Consider the following 26,776-nt stretch of genomic DNA (forward strand, 5'->3'; position numbering starts at 1 on the left):
TTGGTCAGATGGATTACACAGAGGTTGTGTGTTGACAGTGTGTCTTCGGATTGTATGGGATGATGAGGTTTGCATAAGGATTTTATCTGTACTCGATCGAGGAGACTGACTAGAGGAAAGAGTTGTTATGGAAGTGAAATGATACTAGCAATAAGGTTTATATGTATATACGTATTGAAGAGGTATTATTGAGGTATTGAGATTATATGAAGTTGATTGGAGTTTTGGTGTATAAGAGGTAAAGTAAGTGAGGTACATTTTTTTTTTGTTGGTCTATATGGAACAAGGAGGATGAAGATAGCAGACTAGAACACTAAAATGGAAGGAAGATTGTCTACACACACTTTGTTAAATCACTAAGCAGTATGTACTTTTTTTTTGGAGAGAGGAAGTTGCATATCTTGGTACACTGACAGTTGTTCGGCAACCGTACATTTTGATCTGGCTTGGCAAACATTGGTCTTGACATGATGACTATGACGTTGACTTAACTATTATTGACTGTTATACATTGCTGTCACTACTACTTGATACACATGATGAACATGAAATTTTGACAGAAGTGGATTCACACAGTTAACACTATTCAATTACACAGTAGTACTTAATGTGGATGAAAGATGAGTGAATGTTTTTTGTGTGTTTTCATTTCCTAATCCCACCCACCTATCTCCTAAATATTATTTTATTTGTTTGTAGTGGCTTGCACTGACACCCATAAATATTATAGGTTTACTGATGTTTGTGTATTTGTAATAGTAATATGACAATTATCTGATATCATTTGTGTGTTTATTAGAATTTGTATGTTTAGTGTAAGAGCATTGTAAAAGCATTTGTATGTGTATTGAAACTATTGTTCATGCTTGAACTGTCTGAGTAGTGATGGTGAATATTATGAACTGTTACCTGCACTTTTCAACATGATGTGTGACACTTAGAAATGTTTAATTTCTGCTGAGGAACAGTGTGATCAGTGATAGTTGTTTAATTTCTGCTGTTGAACAGTGTGATCAGTGATAGTGAATATTATGGACTGCTGTCTGCACCTACTCAACATTGCTGGGTGCCACTGATGGACTGCTTCTACTGAAATGATGTCACCTGATGGTGTCTGCACCTACTCAACATTTCTGGGTGCCATTGATGGACTGCTTCTACTGAAATGATGTCACCTGTTGGTGTCTGCACCTACTCAACATTGCTGGGTGCCACTGATGGACTGCTTCTACTAAAATGATGTCACCTGTTGGTGTCTGCACCTACTCGACATTGCTGGGTGCCACTGATGGACTGCTTCTACTGAAATGATGTCACCTGATGGTGTCTGCACCTACTCAACATTGCTGGGTGCCATTGATGAACTGCTTCTACTGAGAAATGTGACTTGTTGCTGTGTGTACCTCTTCAACATTGCTGGGTACCACAAATGGAACTGCTTCTACTGAAATGATGTTACTTCTTGCTGTCTGTACCTCTTCATCATTGCTGGGTACCACAGATGGAGCTGCTTCTACTGAAATGATGTTACTTCTTGCTGTCTGTACCTCTTCAACATTGCTGGGTACCACAGATGGAACTGCTTCTACTGAAATGATGTTACTTCTTGCTGTCTGCACCTACTCAACATTGCTGGGTGCCATTGATGGACTGCTTCTAATGAAATGATGTCACCTGTTGGAGTCTGCACCTACTCCACATTGCTGGGTGCCACTGATGGACTGCTTCTACTGAAATGATGTCACCTGTTGGAGTCTGCACCTACTCCACATTGCTGGGTGCCACTGATGGACTGCTTCTACTGAAATGATGTCACCTGATGGTGTCTGCACCTACTCGACATTGCTGGGTGCCACTGATGAACTGCTTCTACTGAAATGATGTCACCTGTTGGAGTCTGCACCTATTCCACAGTGCTGGGTGCTACTGCTGGAACTGTCAACTACTTGTTATGAAAACATTTTATGTGAATATTTGTATAAACAGATTTTTTGTGTATTACTGTTTGTGAAAAGTTATAAGACTCTTACCTGCTCATATTCGTCATTGCTGACGCTATCGATTGAACTGTTTAACCACATAATACATGTGTAAACTATTATGTAAAGTCACATGTATGAAAGAATTTGTATTCCTTACTGTATTTTATATATTAGGCTATTGTAAGGTCAGTGCAAAGCCAAAATTTTATCTAGTTATATGATATTTACGTATTAATATTATCTTTTATTTTTGTCTGTATTTTTTTGACGAATTTGGTGGTATTTTCACCACCAATGCTGGCAAAAGTACCATCAAATTCTAGCCCGTGGAGGAAGGGCATATGAAAGGTGGCTACACTGAGCCACAGCGCCAAAGATCGCGCCAGAGAGTATTGTTCCGCCGCCTCCACTGGCAGTGCTTATTGAGACGTAGCGGCAGGCAGTTCTTACCGAGAAGTTGTGGTGGAGACTGCATGTCGTGAAGTCAGAGTGAGATGTGGTAGTGGAGAGTGTTGTTCCATGTTTTATGCAGTGGTTTGATGGGAGAGATAGCAGAGGTTGTTCTAATGGAGATATTGTAATGGTCAGAGTGCATTTCGTCAATATATATGGAGGTATTTTCTTTTATTCTTTCAGTGACCTGAATAATGTGTCATTACAGGTTCAGTCAACAAAGCATCTGGCGTGTGTTCTTGTATTAGAGTGTAATTTTGGTTTTCTTGCACAATTATAGTATTTGTAATTTTCTTTTATCACGTCAGTATAATTGGTATTTAAAAATTCTTGTCTTGTTGAAGAAGAACCGTGCCAGATGTGCGTTGAGTCATACTACCACATACAGAACAGCTACACTTGTGCTTTGTTGGTTTCGTAGGTTTTATAGTTGCTGGGGACTTAATTAATTAATTGTATTAACTGAAATTTTCATTTCATTCTTTGTTGTTGTTCTATGCAGTCAGATTGCGTACTAATACTAGTCAGGGCCAGCCGTTTACGAGACTTGCGTAATCGGACAGACAGCTACAAAAAAAAAAAAAAAATATTTGAATTCCTTATATATAAAATAAAGCCCCCATGCATAGTACCCAGAGGAATCGCGATACCTTAAAAATAAACATGTACAGTACCATTATTTGCACGTCGATTCTGACGGTGAAATCAGATTTTCAATATCTTTATTACTTTAACGTTCAGTATCTGACTGTAAGTAATACAAGTAACACCCAGCAACGAATTTCCAGTCGTACTACGTGTCTTTAGAAAGCTATTAGTGTAAACCTAAATTGCTATGAATTACAGGCATGTGACTTCAATAGTACGTTAGTTATTGGAACTCAAAGTGGCCGATTACTATTAATCGCGTCAGGCCATAAGTACTCCACAGTTACACGAAAAAATGGTAGCAGCATGCTTATAAATATATTTATTCGTCAGTGTCTTTGTTTATATCCGATATATACTATTCATGAAGAAATAGGTTAAATATTTACTGTGTCTTAGAAAGTACAGAGACATTAGGCTACTGGCATACCTTTTGTTTCTATTCCTTTGATATATGTTTATTAGATTTGTTTATGTTTTTAACAATGTGTGTTAGAGCATGTTTATGGTCCAGCCATAGGAATATTTATTTAATTTCGAGTTGTTCTTGTTGTGGTCTTCAGTCCTCAGACTGGTTTGATGCAGCTCTCCATGCTACTCTATCCTGTGCAAGCTGCTTCATCTCCCAGTACCTACTGCAACCTACATCCTTCTGAATCTGCTTAGTGTATTCATCCCTTGGTCTCCCTCTACGATTTTTACCCTCCACGCTGCCCTCCAATACCAAATTGGTGATCCCTTGATGCCTCAGAACGTGTCCTACCATCCGATACCTTCTTCTAGTCAAGTTGTGCCACGAACTCCTCTTCTCCCCAATCCTATTCAATACCTCCTCATTAGTTATATGATCTACCCATCTAAATTTCAGCATTCTTCTGTAGCACCACATTTCGAAAGCTTCTGTTCGCTTCTTGTCCAAACTGTTAATCGTCCATGATTCACTTCCATACATGGCTACACTCCACACAAATACTTTCAGAAACGACTTCCTGACACTTAACTCTATGCTCGATGTTAACAAATTTCTCTTCTTCAGAAACGCTTTCCTTGCCATTGCCAGTCTACATTTTATATCCTCTCTACTTCGACCATCATCAGTTATTTTGCTCCCCAAATAGCAAAACTCCTTTACTACTTTAAGTATCTCATTTCCTAATCTAATTCCCTCAGCATCACCAGACTTAATTCGACTACATTCCATTATCGTCGTTTTGCTTTTGTTGATGTTCTTCTTATATCCTTCCTTCAATACACTGTCCATTCCGTTCAACTGCTCTTCCAAGTCCTTTGCTGTCTCTCACAGAATTACAATATCATCGGTGAACCCCAAAGTTTTTATTTCTTCTCCACGAATTTTAATACCTACTCCGAATTTTTCTTTTGTTTCCTTTACTGCTTGCTCAATATACAGATTGAATAACATCGGGGAGAGGCTACAATCCTGTCTCACTCCCTTCCCAACCACTGCTTCCCTTTCATGCCCCTCGACTCTTATAACTGCCATCTGGTTTCTGTACAAATTGTAAATAGCCTTTCCCTCCCTGTATTTTACTCCTGCCACCTTCAGAATTTGAAAGAGAGTATTCCAGTCAACATTGTCAAAAGGTATCTCTAAGTCTACAAATGCTAGATATGTAGGTTTGCCTTTCCTTAATCTAACTTCTAAGATAATTCGTAGGGTCAGTATTGCCTCACTTGTTCCCATATTTCTACGGAATCGAAACTGGTCTTCCCCGAGGTCAGCTTCTATGTTTTTCCATTCGTCTGTAAAGAATTCGTGTTAGTATTTTGCCGCCGTGACTTATTAAACTGATAGTTCGGTAATTTTCACATCTGCCAACACCTGCTTTCTTTAGAATTGGGATTATTATATTCTTCTTGAAGTCTGAGGGTATTCCGCCTGTCTCATACATCTTGCTCACCAGGTGGTAGAGTTTTGTCATGTCTGGCTCTCCCAAGGCTGTCAGTAGTTCTAATGGAATGTTGTCTACTTCCGGGTCCTTGTTTCGATTCAGGTCTTTCAGTGCTCCATCAAACTCTTCAAGCAGTATCATATCTCCCATTTCATCTTCATCTACATCCTCTTCCCTTTCTATAACATTGCCCTCTAGTATCGCTCTCGTATAGTCCCTCTATATACTCCTTCCATCTTTCTGCTTTCCCTTCTTTGCTTAGAACTGGGTTTCCATCTCAGCTTTTGATATTCATACAAGTTGTTCTCTTTTCTCCAAAGATCTCTTTAATTTTCCTGTAGGCAATATCTATGTTACCCCTAGTGAAATAAGCCTCTACATCCTTACATTTGTCCTCTAGCCATTCCTGCTTAGCCATTTTGCACTTCCTGTCGATCTCATTTTTGAGACGTTTGTATTCCTTTTTGCCTACTTCATTTACTGCATTTTTATATTTTCTCCTTTCATCAATTAAATTCAGTATTTCTTCTGTCACCCAAGGATTTCTACTAGCCCTCGTCTTTTTACCTACTTGATCCTCTGCTGCCTTCACTATTTCATGCCTAAAGCTACCCATTCCTCTTCTACTGTATTTCTTTCCCCCATTCCTGTCAATTGTTCCCTTATGCTCTCCCTGAAACTCTGTACAACCTCTGGTTTAGTCAGTTTATCCAGGTCGCAATTCCTTAAATTCCCACCTCTTTGCAGTTTCTTCAGTTTTAATTTACAGTTCATAACCAATAGATTGTGGTCAGACTCCACATCTGCACCTGGAAATGTATTACAATTTAAAACCTGGTTCCTAAATCTCTGTCTTACCATTATATAATCTATCTGAAACCTGTCAGTGTCTCCAGGCTTCTTCCATGTATACAGTCTTCTTTTATGATTCTTGAACCAAATGTTAGCTATGATTAAGTTGTGCTCTGTGCAAAATTCTATCAGGCGGCTTCCTCTTTCATTTCTTAGTCCCAATCCATATTCACCTACTACGTTTCCTTCTCTTCCTTTTCCTACTGTTGAATTCCAGTCACCCATGACTATTAAATTTTCGTCTCCCTTCACTATCTGAATAATTTCTTTTATCTCATCATACATTTCTTCAATTTCTTCGTCATTTGGAGAGCTAGTTGACATATAAACTTGTATTACTGTCGTAGGCGTGGGTTTCGTGTCTATCTTGGCCACAATAATGCGTTCACTATGTTGTTTGTAGTAGCTTACCCGAACTGCTATTTTTTATTCATTATTAAACCTAATCCTGCATTACTCCTATTTGATTTTGTAGTTATAATCCTGTATTCACCCGACCGAAAGTCTTGTTCCTCCTGCCACCCAACTTCGCTAATTCTCACTACATCTAACTTTAGCCTGTCCATTTCCCTTTTTAAATTTTCTGATCTACCTGCCAGATTAAGGGATCTGACATTCCACGCTCCGATCCGTAGATTGCCAGTTTTCTTTCTCCTGATAACGACATCGTCTTGAGAAGTCCCCGCCCGGAGATCGGAATGGGGGACTATTTTACCTCCGGAATATTTTACCCAAGAGGACGCCATCATCATTTATCCATACAGTAAAGATGCATGCCCTCGGAAAAAATTACGGCTGTAGTTTCCCCTTGCTTTCAGCCGTTCGCAGTACCAGCACAGCAAGGCCGTTTTGGTTGATGTTACAAGGCCAGATCAGTCAACCATCCAGACTGTTGCCCCTGCAACTACTGAAAAGGCTGCTGCCCCTCTTCAGGAACCACACGTTTGTCTGGCCTCTCAACAGATACCCCTCCGTTGTGGTTGCTATCTGCATTGCTGAGGCACGCAAGCCTCGCCACCAACGGCAAGATCTAAGGTTCGTGGGGGGAATTAAGAGTTATTTCAATGTAAATCCAGTTATTCGAATGTGCTCCATTATGTTTGTGGGTGTGAGTGTGATTGAAGACATGGCGAGAGCGTTCTAGCCAATCACAGCGATCGTTTCCAAAGAGGACACGCGGAGAGACGTATGCAGGTGGGGAAGGAGCATCGCTTCCGGAGAGGTCACGGGGCAGTTCTGAACAGTGCGGCACGAGGGACAGTCGCACAGGACACCGGAGAGTCGTGGGCAGTACGGCGCAGTGGACGCACGAGTCGCGGGAAGGAGTGGAGCAGGAGGCGGAAATACCTCGTAGTGCCGACTTGCGCTCTTGTGACACTTCCGTGAAGACGTAGTATGCGTTTGGAAGTGGATATCCCGCAGGCTATGTTGTTGTTCATAACTAATTACGTGAAGTACGAATCTATTGTTTCCCTGTTATTCTAATTAAATGCTGGACCATCGACACCAATAACTGTTTAACAGTGATAAAGAGCATTCTTGAAGGTGCTTCCGCTATCATACCCATCATTTAAAGTCGTTAAAATTGTACCTGCAGAATTTACTTAATTCCAATCTTTCATTTATAAATTTCTGTATAACATTCAAAATTCGCAATTGCCGAGTGATAGAAACGTTCGACTATTCGATTCATGAGTATATTCATATTGTACACTGTACTACGTATCCCAGCCCCTAGACAACGAAACCAGCCAAACTTTTAATATTTCAACTTTGAGTCAGAGGGCACGTAGTTGAGGGTTACCACCACATCATTTCATTCTTATTTGAAAGGCCGTAGTGATTTCCCTAAATCGCTTCAGGTAAATGCCGGGATGGTTCCTGTGAAAGGGTAGGGCCGACTTCCTTCCCCGTCCTTTCCTAATCTGATGGGACAGATGACCTCAATGTTTGGTCCCCTCCCCCGAACCAACCAATGAACCGACAATTACCATCAATAACTGGGATTTTTCAACTGTACGGGAATCGATGAGGAAACGTGCTGAAGGCTGCGTGCACATAAGACATGGCCATGTGGAACACCTGCGGTAACATATTTATTCTCGAGTGTGTACCTGCGGTTTGGATCCTCAGAGACTGTGTTACAAGGTATTTAGTACACACAAGGGGAGGCCGCGACGTTCGGACCACGAATATACTGCAAACTTTGTACACGTTTAGTAGTCCATTAGGACAACATAGCGTGCAAGCAGTAACGCGTACTACTTAGTCGATTTCGCGAAAACTGTAAGAGAAGTTTTACGTGTCAGTGAACTATGAGCAAAAGATGGCGGCGGACGTGTAATTAGCGTTCAAGCTCCGTAACTGGCGGACCGCCGGATCAAGTCCCCCTTCTCTTTTTTAAGTTACACGTTTTTCAACACTAGTCACGTTATTTCACATACAGTAAATTTGGGAGGTGATATGATAAGACACGCGTATTTGCATGAGCTCTTATTGAATTTCCATTGTTATTTGGTTGTTAACTAATTTTTCGTATCGCAACAAATATTATATTTGTAACTATCGGCAAGTAAACGACGAAGCGCGTAACGTTTTCTTCAACATGTATGCTTGTCGTGATTTCCAAAATCCCTTACACCTGCAATCATCGAGCGAGGTGGCGTAGTGGTGAGCACACTGGACTCGCGTTCGGGAGGACGACGGTTCAAATCCGCGTCCGTCTATCCTGATTTAGGTTTTCCGTGATTTCCCTAAATCACTTCATGCAAATGCCGTTATGGGTCCTCGGAAAGGGTACGGTCGATTTTCTTTCCCTTCCTTCCTTCCTTCCATCCGAAGGGACCGATGACGTCACTGTTCGGTCCACTTCATCAACGGAGCAATTGAGTGGACCATTCACGATGTCTAATGACTACTGAAATCACTGATATGGTGTACCTGGCAGTAGGTGGCAGCACAACGGACGTAATATGAAAGACGTATGTTTCTGGGTGAGTTCGGATACTTTTGATCACATAGTGTATAGGTATGAATTCCTCAGAGGGCAAATACAGTGACGTGCGATAGAAGAATGCTGTGTGAAGAGGCGTAGCACTGTACTTTGGGACACTTGAAACCAAATAACATGTCTTACATTTTCTCGAACATATATATGTTTTATGAACACATTTTTAAAAAATCGAATTTTTACATTTCTGTCGTCCTATCTGAAACGCTCGAGGGAAAGGCAGGCGCCACTACCAAGTTTTTGCCCTAGTTAGGAAATATCACGGATCCGGGACTGCCGATCACTATCAACTGTTAAACAGTTATTTCTTGTAGCATGATTCATCGCCGGCCGGAGTGGCCGAGCGGTTCTAGGCGCTACAGTCTGGAACCGCGCGACCGCTACGGTCGCAGGTTCGAATCCTGCCTCGGGCATGGATGTGTGTGATTTCCTTAGGTTAGTTAGGTTTAAGTAGTTCTAAGTTCTAAGGGACTTGATGACCTCAGCAGTTAAGTCCCATAGTGCTGAGAGCTATTTGAACCATGCTTCATCAGAAATTGAAATATGAAGTATAGAGCATGTATTATTAGTTCTGAAAGTTAAAACAAGGTTTTTCGGTTTTAATGTCGAAGTTAGAATTTGTGTGTAATAAATTTTTTTGTGTATTAATACCGGCCTAGCACCTTACCACTTCCTCCACGCTTCTATTACTTCAGAAAAAGCAACTGAAAGGCAGCACACGGATTTTATTATGGAGTTTTGCGATCTTTTCAGTGTATCGGTTTTGCAAGAATAGACACAATGCTTGCAGTGGAAAAAATTCTAGTGGAAGGAAGTTGTTTTTAGTTTAACTGACGGCACAAACAAGCCAGTAGCTGTAACGTTGGCCGGACCGCGATATTCGCTGTCTGCGCCTGACAGGCAGTCTCCAGCGGTGCCTGCTGACGTCACACGACAACGCCGCTGACCTGCGACCGCCTAAGGATAACGACGATGCGTCACCACCACTTCATAGTCCCATCATTACTGCTGGTTTTGTTTCGTAACACAGCAGCCGAAATAGCTCAGTTGGGAGAGCGTTAGACTGAAGATCTAAAGGTCCCTGGTTCGATCCCGGGTTTCGGCAATATGTTTTTAACTCTTTCACTTCCTCTGCCGTGATAACAGCAAATTGTACAGTGCGGAGGAGTATTGTTTATCTGAATTTCAGTCTCTGATCGTATTGAGATTGAAGCCCACACTTGTGCCCATGTTTGCTTACCAACAAACGCAAATGTTTTTCTTTTCACTCCAGACATTTTTCTTTAAATTTACAGCATCATCATCACCATCATCAGTGTTCTGCCTAAAGGCAGGTTTTCACATGGTAGTTCTCCAGGCTGTCCGGTCTTCTGCCGTCCTCTTCAGGTCTGCATAATTTCCTCTTCCCTTTATGTCGTCTATCACCTTGTAATTTCCTTCTTCCTCTCAGTCTTCTCCCACAAACCAATCCTTCCAAAGCATCTACTAGCAAGTACTCCCTTCTCAATGAATGTCCCAACCAGTTCTTTTTCCTTTCTCTTACAACCTCCAGCAGACATCTTCTCTCACCAACCGTTTCCAATACTCTTTCATTACTCACTCTTTCCATCCAGCTTATTCTCTCCATTCTCCTCCACATCCACGTCTCAAATGCTTCTAACCTTTTCTCATCCTCTCGTCTCAGTGTCCATGTTTCTGCCCCATATAGTGCCACACTCCAGACAAAACATTTGCCAAGCCTTTTCCTTAGTCTGTTATCTAATTTGCGATCATCAGTGGGTTTTTAATTATTATCGTGCTGTTGATGCTGTAGTTTCAGTGAAACATTTCTGGGTAAAAATATGATAAAACTGTGTTTGCTCAAGGCAGACCCTACTTAACAGCAAATTTATCTGATTACTCTGCATCAGCTCCAATGTGTGAAAAAAAATGTGAAGCCTTGTCCCTACGATTTCGCTGGTGTACAGGTTCAGCACATACACTGCAGACATGCCCTCCTCCACCCCCTTCTGTGTGTGCACTTCTTCCTCCCCCCCCCCCCCACAACTTCTCTTCATCTCAACCTGCCACTTCTTCCCCCTCCCCACACTCTCTCTGTCTCCCCACCTCCTCCTCTCCCTCTCTTAGTCGATCTCCTCTGCTCCCTCTGACCACATCTTCCTCCTCGCTCCCTCTGGTCACATCCGTCTCCACGCCTTCTATCTGCATCCTGAATCTTCCCCTCACACTTCTCCGTGACCAGCTTACCCTCCCACTATCACACTATCCATCTCCTCCTCCCAAACTCTCTCTCTCCTCAGCTGTATCCACCGCTATTATAGCCCCAGAGAGGAATGACCATGCTACCTGCACAATGTGGCTCCTCCAGCTGTTGTGAACATGTCCACAGAAAATCCTCAGCGCTGGTGGCTGATAAAACAGGGCACTACTATCCCTACACTACACACCTGTTCTGCAGAACAGCCTACCTGTCAGAGGCAGAAAAACTGTGTTTTGCCTGAATCTTTGCTCCTATGGCGGATAGGAGCTTCTAATTCTCACGCTATTGATGCTCATTTAGCAAGGTGTATGTATAGCAAATTTCGCTGAAATACACCCAGTGATGTTGGAGGAGACACTGTACATACACAGATACATGTTGATGTTTGTCGCCACTGGCAATAGTGACAGTATAAGGGGGGATGTGAATCAGCGTTTGTGTTCGGGAGAGCAACTGACTTGGGTAGTTCGTGCAGCTATGTCAACCATAATGCTGTCGTGGTCTGATGGTCGCTGGCACAGTAGCTCAGCGTGTTCAGTCAGGGAGCTGGTTGGCCTCTGTACTGAAAAAAAAATTGCGTGAAAGGATCAACAACGAACTTGAGCGGATGTGATGTGACGTCCACAACGACCAAACACAACGAAGAAAAAAAAAAAAAAAAGAAAAAAAAATAGCACATCTGCCTAGCAAACAAGAAGAGTCGGGTTCGAGTCCCAGCTGCAGTATAAATTCTGATTCACTTCTTCCAAAGTTATTATAGAAAAAGAATCCTTCGTTCTGATTTATCCGACCTGACAACACTATAGCTTCTGCATTAGTGAAGATAAAAACTTAAATTGACTTTAACTTATACAGTGGACCACAAAGTTCTATTTCGAGAAAAACACGTGATATTACAATGGTGTAACATGCATTCAAAAACTTACTTGGGGCAGATTTCACAACTACATTCGGCATCAAATTTTCTATTTACGTCTGGACAAATGTTGAATGTGTGCTTCACAGCCTCACGCCGAAGATACAGACAACAGGTAGACTGGACTCGTACTGTTGCAAGCATGTCTGTAATTAGTGGACACTGCTGTCTCTATACCGCGCCGCAGTTGATTCAAGTACGACAGCGTACTCAGAAGTAATGCCACCGAATTTTTTATGTGAGAGCTCTTACACCTTTTCAATTAAACAAATGCTATTCATATTCTTCGTGTCTAAATATTTTCAGGCGTTTGCCGCTAGAGTACTGCGAATTGTAACATGGCGGTGTGTAACGTAACTACGTCGGTGCGTGAGAAACAGCGCGCTGTAATCGAGTTTCGGGTTCGAAGAGCTCATCCACATGTGGAGCACGGTATCCTTCAGCACGACAACACCACACCACACAGGAGCGCCTGCGACCTCTGCAACCGTCTGGCGCCTTGGGTTCATCCAAGTCCCGACTTGGCCCCACCAGCTTTTCACCTGTTTGCAGAATTTAGGGAACACCTTCGAGGGCCTCACTTTGATAGTAAGGAAGCGGTGCAAGAAGAGGTGAGGTTACGGCTCCGTCAACAAAGTCAAATACTTTAGGGTGATGGTCAACAAATTGCTCTCTCACTGGGAGAAACGTGTTCGTCGCCAGGGTGACTAAGTTGAGAAATAAATATGTGGATATGAAGAATAAAGATCGAGAATATTAATAATACTTGTTTTACCGTACTGGGCCGAGAATAAGCCGCACATTTTATTCAGATTTCACTATAGAAAAGCTAGGATGTATCTTATATCCGCTACCTCGTCTTTTTACAAACAGTTAAGCTCATTTCTAAAAACACAGCAAGCGGCTGTAGCCGAAACTGCCGACAAGGCATTTTATTATGCAACAGTAACAATTTTACCCGTGTTTTATTGGCTTTAACATTCTGTTGTACAAGTATTCTTTCCTTTGCATATACGGTGGTTCGAACTTAACTAGTGGCAACTCACAAACGATACAAAAGAGGTACACGTTTGCACCTGTTACTGTCCTTCAAAGTAGTCACCAGTGTTGTGTAGAACCCGTTGCCAGCAATGTGGAAGGCGTAGTATACCGTTAGCAGAGCCTGTTCTGTTGATGGTGCGAATGGAGAGGTCTACTGCCTGTCGAATCTCTGGAACAGTTCTGAAGCGAATGCCACCAAGTGGTTCCTTCATCTTCGGAACCAAATCAGAGTCACAAGGACGTAAGTCCGGAGAGTATGGTGGATGGTATAGTACTTCCCAGTCCCATCGACCGAACAGAGCAACCACACCTTGCGCCGTATGCGCCCGCGCATTCTCGTGCAAAATGGTGGGTGGGCTGTGCAGAAAGTGCCGCCGCATCTTTCGCAAGGCTGGTAGCATGTGATGCTCCAAAAACGAACAGTAATACTGAGCGTTGACGGTCTACCGTGAAGGAACGTAATGCGTTAGGATAACACCATCACAGTCGTACACGAGAATCACCACAACTTTCACCATACTGGGGCTCTGACGCACTCTCGACTTTCGCAGCGACCCATAATGACACCATTCGTTGGATTGGCGTTTCAGTTTTAGCTTGTACGATGTGGCCTATATCTCATCCAGTATTATGATATGCCGTAAGAAAGCCTCTCCTTCGCGCTCGTAGCGTTCCAAGTGCGTCTGGGCAGCGTCGTAACGCCTCCACTTACGCATTTCCGTTTAAGTCACGTGGAACCCATCGTGATGGAATTTTTCGCATGCCCAGGCGTTCCTGCAGGGTGCGAAGCACAGTCGCATGCGCTAATCCGGTTTCGTGGGCAAGCTCACGAATCGTATTGCGTCCATCACTAACGCAGCAACAGCAGAGACGCTAGGACGACCTGCCCGATGCATGTCTGCCACAGTTTGCCGACCTTCGTTGAAGGCTTTTACCCGACGCGCCACTGTTCTGTATGGCAATGCTGATTCCTCGCACTCCTCTTGAAGACCTTGATGACACTGTCGTGCTGTACGACCTCTGGCACACTCAATCTTGATCCAACTCCGTTGTTTCTGTTTCGAAAACATAGTGACACCGCTACGTTAGACCGCTCGCTCACAAGCGACTGTTGAAATGGTTCAAATGGCTCTAAGCACTATGGGACTTAACATCTGAGTCCGCAGCTCGTGGTCGTGCGGTAGCGTTCTCGCTTCCCATGCCCGGGTTCCCGGGTTCGATTCCCGGCGGGGTCAGGGATTTTCTCTGCCTCGTGATGACTGGGTGTTGTGTGGTGTCCTTAAGTTAGTTAGGTTTAAGTAGTTCTAAGTTCTAGGGGACTGATGACCATAGATGTTATAACATTGTTGCTTTAATTTGTGGTGTAAGCGGTGCTGATAGCCAATAAAAACGGGTGAAAAGCTGTGAGCTGTCTGGGGAAGTTAACCTTGCATTACTGAGCAACTGTTTCACCAGGTATCCAGTCTAGCTTACCAAATTCCCAACCAGACTAACACTAATTATAATCTTTTAATAGTTGGTTGGTTGGTTGTTTTGGGGAAGACCAGACAGCGAGGTCATCGGTCTCATCGGATTAGGGAAGGACAGGGAAGGAAGTCGGCCGTGCCCTTTGAAAGGAACCATCCCGGCATTTGCCTGGAGCGAGTTAGGGAAATCACGGAAAACCTAAATCAGGATGGCCGGACGCGGGATTGAACCGTCGTCCTCCCGAATGCGAGTCCAGTGTCGAACCACTGCGCCACCTCGCTCCGTTCTTTTAATAGTCATACGACATCCAGTGATATATGTATATATATATCTTAAAGAGGATTTAAATAAAAAGAAATAAATCAGTTTATATTTGGAAATTTATTTTAACATTGATCATTGAAATTTCAGCATATTAAACGTGAGTCATAACTAAGCTGGTGCCTTGTTTAGGATTGTGAAAATGTGAGTTTGCAATCTTACGGAACACATCAAATATGGAGGCAAGATCGGGAGACTGCATACAACACTGCATTCATAAAATAACACACGAAGAACGTTGAAACATATGCAAGAGAAAATTAACCACAACCAACCGATTCAATTTTCACCCAAAGAAGTTACATTCGTAGCACAATCCTGTCCGTCGTGTAATTACCACACACTGGTATACTACATTCATACTAACTCTCTGTGAAATCTTCCCGAAAAGAATAGCTGAGGGCTATTTGATGCTTACACCACATGCTTCACGTGGTCAACTTGGTTTACACAAAGAGTGTAACTCCACAATAATTTTGATAATTAAAATAAATTACATCGAAACGCGATTTACTAAAGAAAAACCTCGAACTGGTTACTATCGTCTTACTATTAACCTGATGGGTCAAACAACTGTATAAGCACGTGGTACTGGTCTCACAAAGTACACCCCACGTGGGTTGAACATAAAGAAAATTTGCTATATTGAAAAATATTGTCAAGACGAGACGTTATAATCTCACGCACATTCGCATTTAAGATTGATGATCTTAGTTAGAGTTACAGATCAACACGTGGTTCCACTTTACTCACAAAGTAGTGACAAAGCAACTACCGGAAGATATTCTGAACTTCACACGAGAATTACACTGCGTTGCAATTTAACATAACATTAGACATTTTAGAGCTAAACCTGAAATAAAGGTGATTAAATTTTCAGTTAGGCTGAACTTAAGAAATCCATTGTCCTGCGGACTTAGCAGACACGCGCTTAGCCGGAGATCTTAGCACTTCAGACGCTCGCCACGGACAGACTGCCATAGTCCCTTCCTGAGGGTGGCTCCCCAATACACACGGAAGTGGCCAGAGGGGCAGCTTCCTATACCAAAATGACAAGAGACAGACAGGACCATAATAAGGATAGAAAACTCTTTGCTTTTAGAAAGCATAGCTACCTGTTCCGACGTTGGTCCTACTGTTCTCTAGCAGACAGGCTTGTCTGCTACCCTCAAGCATGCAACTAGAAATACATTTGCTCATTCATCCTCTCACACAGAAGGGAAGGGGGATGACAGTATCTTATCATATACAGTATATAAAAGAAAGCGGATGTAGGTTCCGTATGAGACTGTGTGACATGAATTACATATAAACTGTGTTTTAAAGTGTAGTAGTGTGACAGATTGTCCTTGTTTATGTGTAGAAGTAACACTTTCCACTACTCAGTCTCCTCCCAGATAGTCAGAAACGCCACAGTAAATTTAGAATAGGAATTTATGCCGTAAATGACAACAGATTTAAGAAATTAACATGAAAGGAATCCAACAGAGACCTTTCATAACCCCAACGCTCCGGGAAAATACTGTGCAGGGAATTTTCTGGCCATGCTAGGACATTCCCAAGCAGGCTTCTCACACCCAACTTAAACCAAAAATGTAAAGAAAAGGCAAAAGGTCACCAGCTACTTGCTAAAACACAATAATTTCAACAAATCTTTAAAATCTACCAATTTCAAACAGAAAAAGAATACAATCTGTGACACCTATTTAAAAGATAGTGTAGACCTAATTCGGTCAGCAAGTAAAGACAATGGTTCCTGTGTCATTTATATGAAAACAATTTCTGGTTGTTACCCTTATGGAGTTCACCAGTATTTGCTCATTGCAAGAGCCAACTGATCACAGGAAAATTTATGACTGTTTATTAACAAGCAAAATTTATGAACATAGCAAAGGTGCCACAGCAATTAAAAAAGAACATGAAAATAACATCATATTATAAAGTAGAACATTACAATGCACAATCCGCAAAAGCAAAAAAAAAGTGATAAGAGAAAAAAAAACATGTTTTACAAAGTGGTTATCACAAAAACTTCTATATCTTATAAAACTAATAATTTGTAGAATTAAAATAACTTTGTGGCACTAATTTAATCACTCTACTATATTTCAGTTAATTAGCAAACAATGATCACTGTGTCGTTATACTGAAACCACAATTAATTATGTGATTGTTACCCTTATGGGGTTCCTCACTATAAATATGCCCCATGCAAAGGCTAATCGATTACAGTCCAATGAGAATGAAAAGCTATCTGACTGATAAACGAAGCAATGCCACAGCAATGAATTTACGAAACAAAATATCACAAATCTAATACATCACACAGGAACAAACATTTATCAATAAAACAGTACAATAGTCAACATCTAAAAAAAATAGCAATAAATAAAACACCTGCAAAGTACGACCTCTGGCACACTCAATCTTGATCCAACTCCGTTGTTTCTGTTTCGAAAACATAGTGACACCGCTACGTTAGACCGCTCGCTCACAAGCGACTGTTGAAATGGTTCAAATGGCTCTAAGCACTATGGGACTTAACATCTGAGTCCGCAGCTCGTGGTCGTGCGGTATCGTTCTCGCTTCCCATGCCCGGGTTCCCGGGTACGATTCCCGGCGGGGTCAGGGATTTTCTCTGCCTCGTGATGACTGGGTGTTGTGTGGTGTCCTTAGGTTAGTTAGGTTTAAGTAGTTCTAAGTTCTAGGGGGCTGATGACCATAGATGTTAAGTCCCATAGTGCTCAGAGCCATTTGAACCATTTTGAACTGAACATCTGAGGTCATCAGTCGCCTAGACTTAGAACTACCTAAACCTAATGAACCTAAGGACATCACTCACATCCATGCCGTAGCAGCAGCGCGGTTCCCGACTGAAGCGCCTAGAACCGCTCGGCCACAGCGGCCGGCGAGTGACTGTGTTTCCCTGGATTCTGCGCACGCCGCTGACGTGGTACGGGCGAGTCCATTTGCTCGGAGGTAGGTAAGGCAGGTATGTCAACAACGTGTGCTGTCAGCGACCATAGTAGATTCCATTGCACAGTGTCTCCACAGCAGTGTTGCCGCTATTTAAGTTCCAACCTATGTATTATAGTTTCAATCAGAAACTGGTAAGAAAGCCTGATTTATGACGATATGTACGACCATTTAAAGCGAAAAACATCATCGGAGAAAGAAATTCGGGGCAGTTACGATGCAAGCAAACTTCACACAGTGTGCGTTATGCCACACCCACAACCAACAGACAGGCAGGAAGAAAGTATGGGTGGGACGACTATAATGTGCGACGCTCGGTTGTTTCAAAATAAAAATAAAAAGGCAGTTTCAACGAGAAAGTCGGTCAAAGGGCCGAAATGTGGCAAGTATCCGGAACTTGAAGCTAAGGTTCTTTCCTATGTGCAAGACAAGAGAAAAGACGAGATGCCTATCACACGAGAAACTGTCCAACTGAAGGCCTTCGAGATCGCAAAAATCTTCAACGTGCCACAACAAGAGTCTCGTGCGAGTACTGGTTGGTTTATGTGGAGAAATGATCTTGCTCTCCGACCAAGTACAGAGGATGCCGGCAGATTTCGCAGAACAGCTGCTGACTTCAGCGCTATGTTATCCAGTTGTGAAAGTCTCTCTCAAACCCTCTCCATCAGATCGGCAATTCTGATGAAACGCCAGTATTTTTGACATGCCCACCAATACGGCAGTAGATATGAAATGGGTGCAGAGTGTCTCATTAAGAGGAACTGGGAATGAAAAAAATAGAATAACTGTAATGTTAGCTGCTACAGCCGTTGGGGAGAAGTTACTCCCTTACGTTATTCCGAAGAGAAAAACCATGCCCATGTGAAAATTCTCCTATAGGCTTAGTGATTCGTCACCAACTGGATGACAGCGCAACTGACGGTTCATTGGTTGTCCACCCTTTGGAATCGCAAACCCTGGCCTCCGCTTGCTACGAGAAGCCTGGTAGTTTTGGATGCTTTTAAGGAATGTCTCACTGCCGAAGTAAAAGATAAACTTGCTGCATGAAAGACAGATCCTGTCGTAATATCTGGAGGAACGACATCAAAATTACAGGTACTAGATGTGGACATAAAAAAAAACATTCAAGGACAGCCTTCGAAAAATGTATTCAGGTTGGCTCCTGTAACAAGACCATGTCCTCGTACTCTCTAGTATGATCAAGAAGCCACCAGTCACCTTTTTGTGTGAGTGAATTCTTGTTCCATGGTCCTCCAGATCGTCAGAGTCCGTCATCAAGGGTTTCAAGAAAAGCCGCATATCGGATTGCTGGATGGCAGCGAGGGTGACGTAATGTGGGAAGAGAATGAATAAAATCATAGGAGAGAGACTGAGAGTGGTGAAGCGAATACCGGCACTGATACTGATGAGAGCAAAAAGACAAAATATGTTGCCAATGTGTTGTAGCAAATGTTAGAGCAAATGTTTGTGGTACATATGTACGTCTTACATGTAAACAGAAATAAATTTTTCGTAATTTTTCTCCTCTCAATCAGTATGCGGCTTATTTTCGTTCAAAATATTTTTATTTTTTCTTCGAAATTTAGGGACGCGACATGTGCCGGCGGCTTATTTTCGGGTCAATATGGTTAAAAATCCGTAAGAGTTTCCACATAAAAAATTCGGAGGAGTTAGTTTTCGGCACGCCTTGATACAATTCAGTGTACATGCAAAATTGTGTCATTGCATTACACGTAGCTTACTGGATACGACATCGTAAACATTAAGATAGGTGGAAAACTAGTTTTAGTATAATGATGGGGTCCCGTACCCCGAAGAGCGTAGGGGACGATGCGGGAGACCCGCACCGCCGTACTAGGCAAGGTCCTAGCGGAGGTGGTTTGCCATTGCCTTCCTCCTACCGTAATGGGGATGAATGATGATGATGAAGACGACACAACAACACCTAGTCATCTCGAGGCAGGGAAAATCCCTGACCCCGCCGGGAATCGAACTCGGGACACCGTGCATGGGAAGCGAGAACGCTATCGCAACACCACGAGCTGTTTACCATAAAACGGTAAAACGGAGTACAAATTACCGAGACTCCTCCAGTATTTCATACATTCAGAAAAATGTAAACGCACTGTCAGACTTTTGCTAAACTTTTCTCTTTTACGTACTTAGCGTCAAATATTTAAAAGAATGACTCATTTCGGAAGTAGTCTGACGCTGGAAACTGTGTTAGGCGTGGAAGTACGATTCTTTCAAGAATGGGAGATTGCGGTGGGGGTGGGGCATTCTTTAAGACGTCTTACATGCGGGTACCACTGCTGTTATGTACTGCCGTGTTGACAAATGAAATTTTCTGTGTGTTTTCCCGGTTGTTGAGAGCAGTGGGTAACGCTGGAGACATTAAGTAATAAAAGACCGGGTAAGGTGCCTCATCAGGGACTCAGGGAGTGCCTACTTTGAACCACAAAACCAGCCACTTAAAGGCGCCAATGTAAATTTTTACTTTAGATGCGTAAGCTAAAACTGCATCTTACCTCATGTAGAACATATAATGAAGTCCAATATATCCTTTTGGAAGATCGTTATTATTTATTATCTTTATAAAAAAGTATTTCTAATAAACTGAAATGTATCTGTATAGTCATGTTAAGTATAGAATACACTTCTCCCTAATCGAGTCAGATAACCCCCTTTTTACTGCTTTATGGCTTATTTGTCCGTCTTAAGACAAAAAAAAATCACGACGCACCACGAAGGAATTAACCGAATGGGACGGAAATTGGTACATGTGATGTGCATGTACAGACGAACAAATGATTGTAATTTCAGAAAAAAATTAGATTACTTATTCATATATAGAGGTGACGGAGCCCCAAAGGAGTGGAAAAACGCAGCAATTAAATCAATATTTAAGAAGGGCAACAGGAGGAATTGTGCAAACTATCGTGGTATTAGTGTAATGCCATCCATGGCGAGAGCCTATGACCGTATCCTAAAAAAGAGGATAGAAGAAGAAATAACTGAATCTAAAGAAGAAAATGGGTTCAGCACTGATCGCTCCTGAACTGATGGAGTATTTACCCTCAGAAACCTAGTGGAGGAAAGGACAGCAAGGGGCCTTACAACCCACCTTGTCTTTGTAGACCTCCTGAAAGCCTATGACACAGTTCCACAGAACAAGCTATGGACAAGTCTAATTGATAGTGGTGCGTCACCGAGCTATGTGAAAGCTGTCAGACTCCTCTACCAAGGTAAAAGTGAGAAATCAACTATCTCAAGAGTTTGAGGTGACAAAGGGAGTACGTACGCCAGGGATGCACACTCGCCCCTACACTCCTTAAGATCTACCTAGAGGAGGCACTAAAATCATGGAAAAGGAAATGCGGAGGAATGGGTGTCCCTATAGACGACGAGATCTTGTTCACTCTATTGCTGACGACCGAGTGTTGGTAGCTGGAGATGAGGAAGATGTAAATTATATGGTCTGCAAATTAAAAGAAGAATATGAAAAATGGAGTCTTGTCATAAACATATCTAAAACACAATATCTGAAAGTGGGAGAAAATACTCTTAACGACTTACAGCTCGGTTCTGATACTGTTAAAGGGTGTCATAATTTTAAGTACTTGGGAGTGACACTGTCGTCCAATGGTAGAAGTATCGATGATGATGTAAACAATGAAATAGGCCAGGGCAAGCGAGCCATAAAACAACTAAATGGTATTCTCTGGAACAAAAACGTAACGCGCAGAACAAAACATACCATCTACCACACAATTACTGAAAGTATCACAAGATATGGTGCAGAGTTGTGGGAACTAAGTCAGAGGTTCAAAATGGTTCAAATGGTTCTGAGCACTATGGGACTTAACTTCTAAGGTCATCAGTCCCCTAGAACTTAGAACTACTTAAACCTAACTAACCTAAGGACATCACACACGTCCATGCCCGAGGCAGGATTCGAACCTGCGACCGTAGCGCCTTTAACCGCTTGGCCACACCGGCCGGCCTAACTCAGAGGCACAATGAACGCCTGCTGGCTGTTGAGATGGAGTTGTGGCTATTCCAGGCTTGCTCATATTAGAAATGATAGGATCAGAGAGGTTATGAATGTCGAAAGCACAATCCCAGACTACATAGAAAGGAAGCGCCTACTGTGGTATGGTCACTTACAGCGTATGCCAGACAAGATGGTCAAAACGTGTACGGCAATGGACTCCACATCAAAGAAGAAAGCGCGCTAGACCTGCGAGATGCTGGAAAGACGACGTCAACGAAGCAATGACGGCGAGAGGTCTTAGTGAAGGAGACTGGAATGACCGTGAACGATGGAGATTGGGATGCGAGAGGCGGCGGCAGCCGTAGAAACCTCGCATATATATATATATATATATATATATATATATATATATATATATACTTATTGGAGAGAAAGAGCTTCACGAATTAATTTAATAACTGCTTGGTCCACCTCTGGCACTTACGCAAGCAGCTGTTCAGCCTGGCAGTGACTGATGGATTGTTGGATGTCCCAGAGAGCTGGTTGGAGGGTTACCGACGTTCTCAGTTGGGGACAGATCCGGCGTACTTTGCCAGCCAAGTTAGGGTTCGACGAGCAAGCACGAGTATAAGTCGTAGAAACTCTTTATCGTGCTGAAGTGTAAGCCCAGGGGCGCAGAACGTCGTCGATGTAAGGGCGCTTCACGTGGCGCCCCACACTGTCGCACCAGGTGGCAGGGGCGGGCGCCAGAGAGGCTGGCTGGCATCCCACCACTGTGCGGGACCACGCCAGGCAGCCACACACTTATCTCACTCACTGGAGTGGAATTGTCTTCAGTGGTGTGTCCTGCTTCGAATGGAACCGTGATGACGAGCGGTTATCACGATTGTCTTGCTACAATAACATCTTGTGTTTGCGAATTAACGTCTCTCGATGATTTATTAAAAAACTAAAAACCCGCCTCGATTGCGAAAAAAAGCGCCTTTATGAAACTTCCTGGCAGATTAAAACTGTGTGCACACAGTTTCAATCTGCCAGGAAGTTTCATATCAGCTCACACTCCGTTGCTGAGTGAAAATCTCTTTGTGGAAACATCCCCCAGGCTGTGGCGAAGCCATGTCTCTGCAGTATCCTTTCTTTCAGGAGTGGTAGTTCTGCAAGGTTCGCAGGAGAGCTTCTGTAAAGTTTGGAAGGTAGGAGACGAGGTACTGGCAGAAGTAAAGCTGTGAGGACGGGGCGTGAGTCGTGCTTGGGTAGCTCAGTGACGTCAGAGAAATGCCAGTCGTGTCATTATTTGCCACAACAAACTTGGACATAACCAAATAGCAATGAAAATGGACTACGCTCAAAAACGAACATAGGAAAAACATATCGATGTGCTTAAAAAAACGAAAATAATGAAAGGAAACTTAGCAACTGGACAGCATGTCCTACCAACTAAAAATAAAAATAATAAATAAATAAACACATAAATAAATAAGAGTAACAAATACCATAAGCAGATCAACAAAACGTAAAATGAAAACTTGTAATGCACAACCGTAAAGATGATTTATTTCTTGTTTTTTCTCATATAAAGATTTGGTTACAAAAAAAAAAAAAAAAAAAAATGTTGGTAGAGCACTTGCCCGCGAAAGGCAAAGGTCCCGAGTTCGAGTCTCGCTCCACGCACACAGTTTTAATCTGCCAGGAAGTTTCATATCAGCACACACTCCCCCGCAGAGTGAAAATCTCATTCTGAAAACGCCTTTACTTTGTTCTTCATACCTGTAAATCTGATGACTTGGGGGTTACCACATGCGGTTACCTGATTGGCGAGCGCGGTTGGTCGAGTTGTTCATCTTCTTTCTTTTTATCCTCATTTTTCTTTTACGATGAAGGTGATTTTAGCCCGTTGAACACCTCACGCTTTATCCCTATATCTTTATTACCACGATATCTTTTCATTACGTCCCCTCACCCCCACCCTCCCAGGCTAACTACTGGCTTTAGGTATAGTTTTTAAGAGTTCCTCCTGTTGTGATAGGTAGCGTCATATTTAAGTTTCTTTACTAGCATAAGCAACCGTGTGCGGTTATTTTTGGGTTTCATCTTCTATTTAGCTCGTCTCTTGTTCTATCCATTTCATTTTTTGATATACGTTCATCCACGATGGGAATATATGGGCTATTTAGTCCCGACCCATGCATAAACTTTCTCGTATTCGTATGCGCATGCACATTCAAGTAACTTCCCTTGTCTTGCGCATGTGCATAGATAGCGGGTCAGGCTTGTAAGTGGTGGACCGTTTGTAGCTGCAGTTTATGGCGGGTCGTGGCCCATCGAACATAGGCCGGTGTGAGGTGGAGCGTACACCATTAAGTTAAGTAGTACTTTTGACATTGTACGTATGTACTGTGTGTTTTCCTTTTGTTTTTCGTTTATAAATGTATAGCTATGGTGTTATTTTAATCATTGACAAAGGTCTTCTTATGCACTTGTGGGTTTTATTGTTGTGAGAGGCACCCACATGCCTTGCTCATACTGTGGCATCAAGCAGTCAGGCCTGCAAGATGAGTGGTCTGCCAAGCGAGTGGTTTCATTCTTAGTTATCGAGTAATATTAGCTCTAGTACTCACACTTAAGTTACAAGTTATCCTCCTATATGATTACTACGCAACGGAAACGCATATCTGACCATCAGTGATTTACAGAACTCTGACTGTACACTACGCACTGGCAGTACCACATTTTCTTTTTGTCTTTTATTTGACGGCTTTTATTAACACGTGGCCATCCCACTGAATATGAATGGCGCACACATTATAAATTCGGGACATTATGACAACATACAATTTGAAGGAATAGTCTACCAATCTCTTTCTTTTCACTATCTGATTTATTCCGATAAATTCCCTAACCTAAACACACAAATTCTATAACCTACAACAATAACATATGAGAAATTCCGCCCAGTGGGCATGGCTTTACATTAGTGAATCTCTATATTATGGTCTCGTAATTTATTTAACGCTACAGTGCACTTTCTGGATAGGTTGGTGGATCTTTTATTATACCTCACACTTCGACTCTCACAATCATCATCACGAAACTTTCCTCCAGACCGAGCGGTACAGAAGGAACAAGCATAACCCACTAATCTTTTGAAACTACTTCGCTACACACCCATGGAAACCACACATACCCAAATTACATGACATACACCATACAACAATATGAAATACTACACAGAGAATGGTTACAACATTATCACTTTCAGCTTTCCCACTTCAATTAATATTGATCCCAGTTTCACACGACACTGCCCCACTTTGTAATTCTACTTTCCTACTCTGAACTCTGGAGGTAAATGCACGTCTTCCTGTGCAATGCAAGCCATGTGGCGTTGCTGGATAGACGGCCGACTCACCTTGCTCCTCTCTCAGAGTTTGAATCTAGCGTCACACGCATAGTAATATTAATGTATTCATCACACACGCGAGTCCTCAACTGATGCCATGGACGAGTACTTCTCTTTATCCTTTGTCTCATACACAGATTGAGACTCACACAGTACTCACCACGTGGAAGTACTCGTCTCTTATTTCAAGTCCTGCACACGCCATTTCTTAAATATTTCAACTTATGGTACACACGCTATTTCTTAAATATTTCAACTTATTGTACACACGCTAGTAATTCAACTTAACTTAAGCACACGGAAGTATTTCAACTTATTGCTACACGTGGTTTCTTTGTGACCGTTGGTCACTTCCGAAGATTACTACAATCCCATTAATATTACCTGCCTGACCTTTAATTCTCCCCACAAAAGTTCCTGAAATAGAGAAATTATTATTTCAAACTACTCTTAAATATTCCACATGCATACCATGCCTCCACTCTTTCGTCATTACGTAGCACATCTAAAACAGGTGTCAACAGCACAGGATCCAGCGGCAGAGTGCCGAAACATAGCCGTTCTCGACGTCCTCTCCCATCTCTGTCGAGGTGGGGGAAGCACCTTGCTATCGTATTGGTCAGCCACATTTCAGGCGCTCAAAGCTCTGGTAAATTTCATCTCTTTGGTCCCACCAAAGGTGGCCAAAGGATCGACTCAAAGATGATCATATATTCACATTCACTATCTGTGGGTAGCAGACGACCATACATTCATTCATTTCAAAAGATCTCACCAAACTGGATGTAGGGATTTATTTTGTGGGAGTGCACATACGATAAATTAAATAAATAAATTGTCATTCATTTCTACACTGGTATCCGGCTTCGCTGTATTAATTGAAATTGAGTTATTTTACAAAAAAAATGTGTTGTTTTGACAAAAATAATGAAGTATGTTGTACCTATTTTCAATGTCGGGCGGTACTGTACCTTTTCATCACCCGCTACCCATGCAGAAAAAAATGGCACGGTACTATCCTTGTAATGCGAGGGTAGTTCCGAACATTTTTTTAAGAAAACTGTATTAGAACAAACATAGCAAGTCATCAAAATAACCAGGAGGAGACCTTAGCCCCTGGTGACCTCAAATTGACGACCAAATGTTGTTACTTTAGCAAGTTTTTGACAGAGTTGTTGCATTATTGTACTCTCCACAATCCGGAGTAACGTACACATACATATTTATAACAGTCCAAATGACAAATAAAACATCACATCATACAAATAAAAAAAAATAATGGTGAGATAAAAATTGGCTTAGTTACTGGGATCTTCGTTATTTTTATGAGTAATCCAAACTTCACTAATTCTATGACAAATAAAAAAAATACTAATTGTACTCGTGAAATTTTAAACAGCTCACCGTCCAAACACAGAGCAAGTAATCTGAGATTCATAAATTGCGGGGTAAAACCCTTTACACAGCAAAGTCTAAATGCAAAACAAAATCAACAAAAGAAAAACATTCCGTACACCAGTTACATGTAGAATGTCAGGCTCCA

General features: G+C 42.3%; 1 non-coding gene across 1 annotated transcript; it reads left to right on the plus strand.

Moving 5' to 3' along the window:
• Positions 1–9,890: 9,890 nt before the first annotated feature.
• Trnaf-gaa (transfer RNA phenylalanine (anticodon GAA)) lies at positions 9,891–9,963 on the plus strand. Its single transcript has one exon. It is a non-coding gene; the product is annotated as a tRNA-Phe (tRNA).
• The last annotated feature ends 16,813 nt before the right edge of the window (positions 9,964–26,776 follow it).

This window comes from Schistocerca cancellata, chromosome 10 (genome assembly GCF_023864275.1).
Source record: "Schistocerca cancellata isolate TAMUIC-IGC-003103 chromosome 10, iqSchCanc2.1, whole genome shotgun sequence".
Lineage (NCBI taxonomy): Eukaryota > Metazoa > Arthropoda > Insecta > Orthoptera > Acrididae > Schistocerca > Schistocerca cancellata.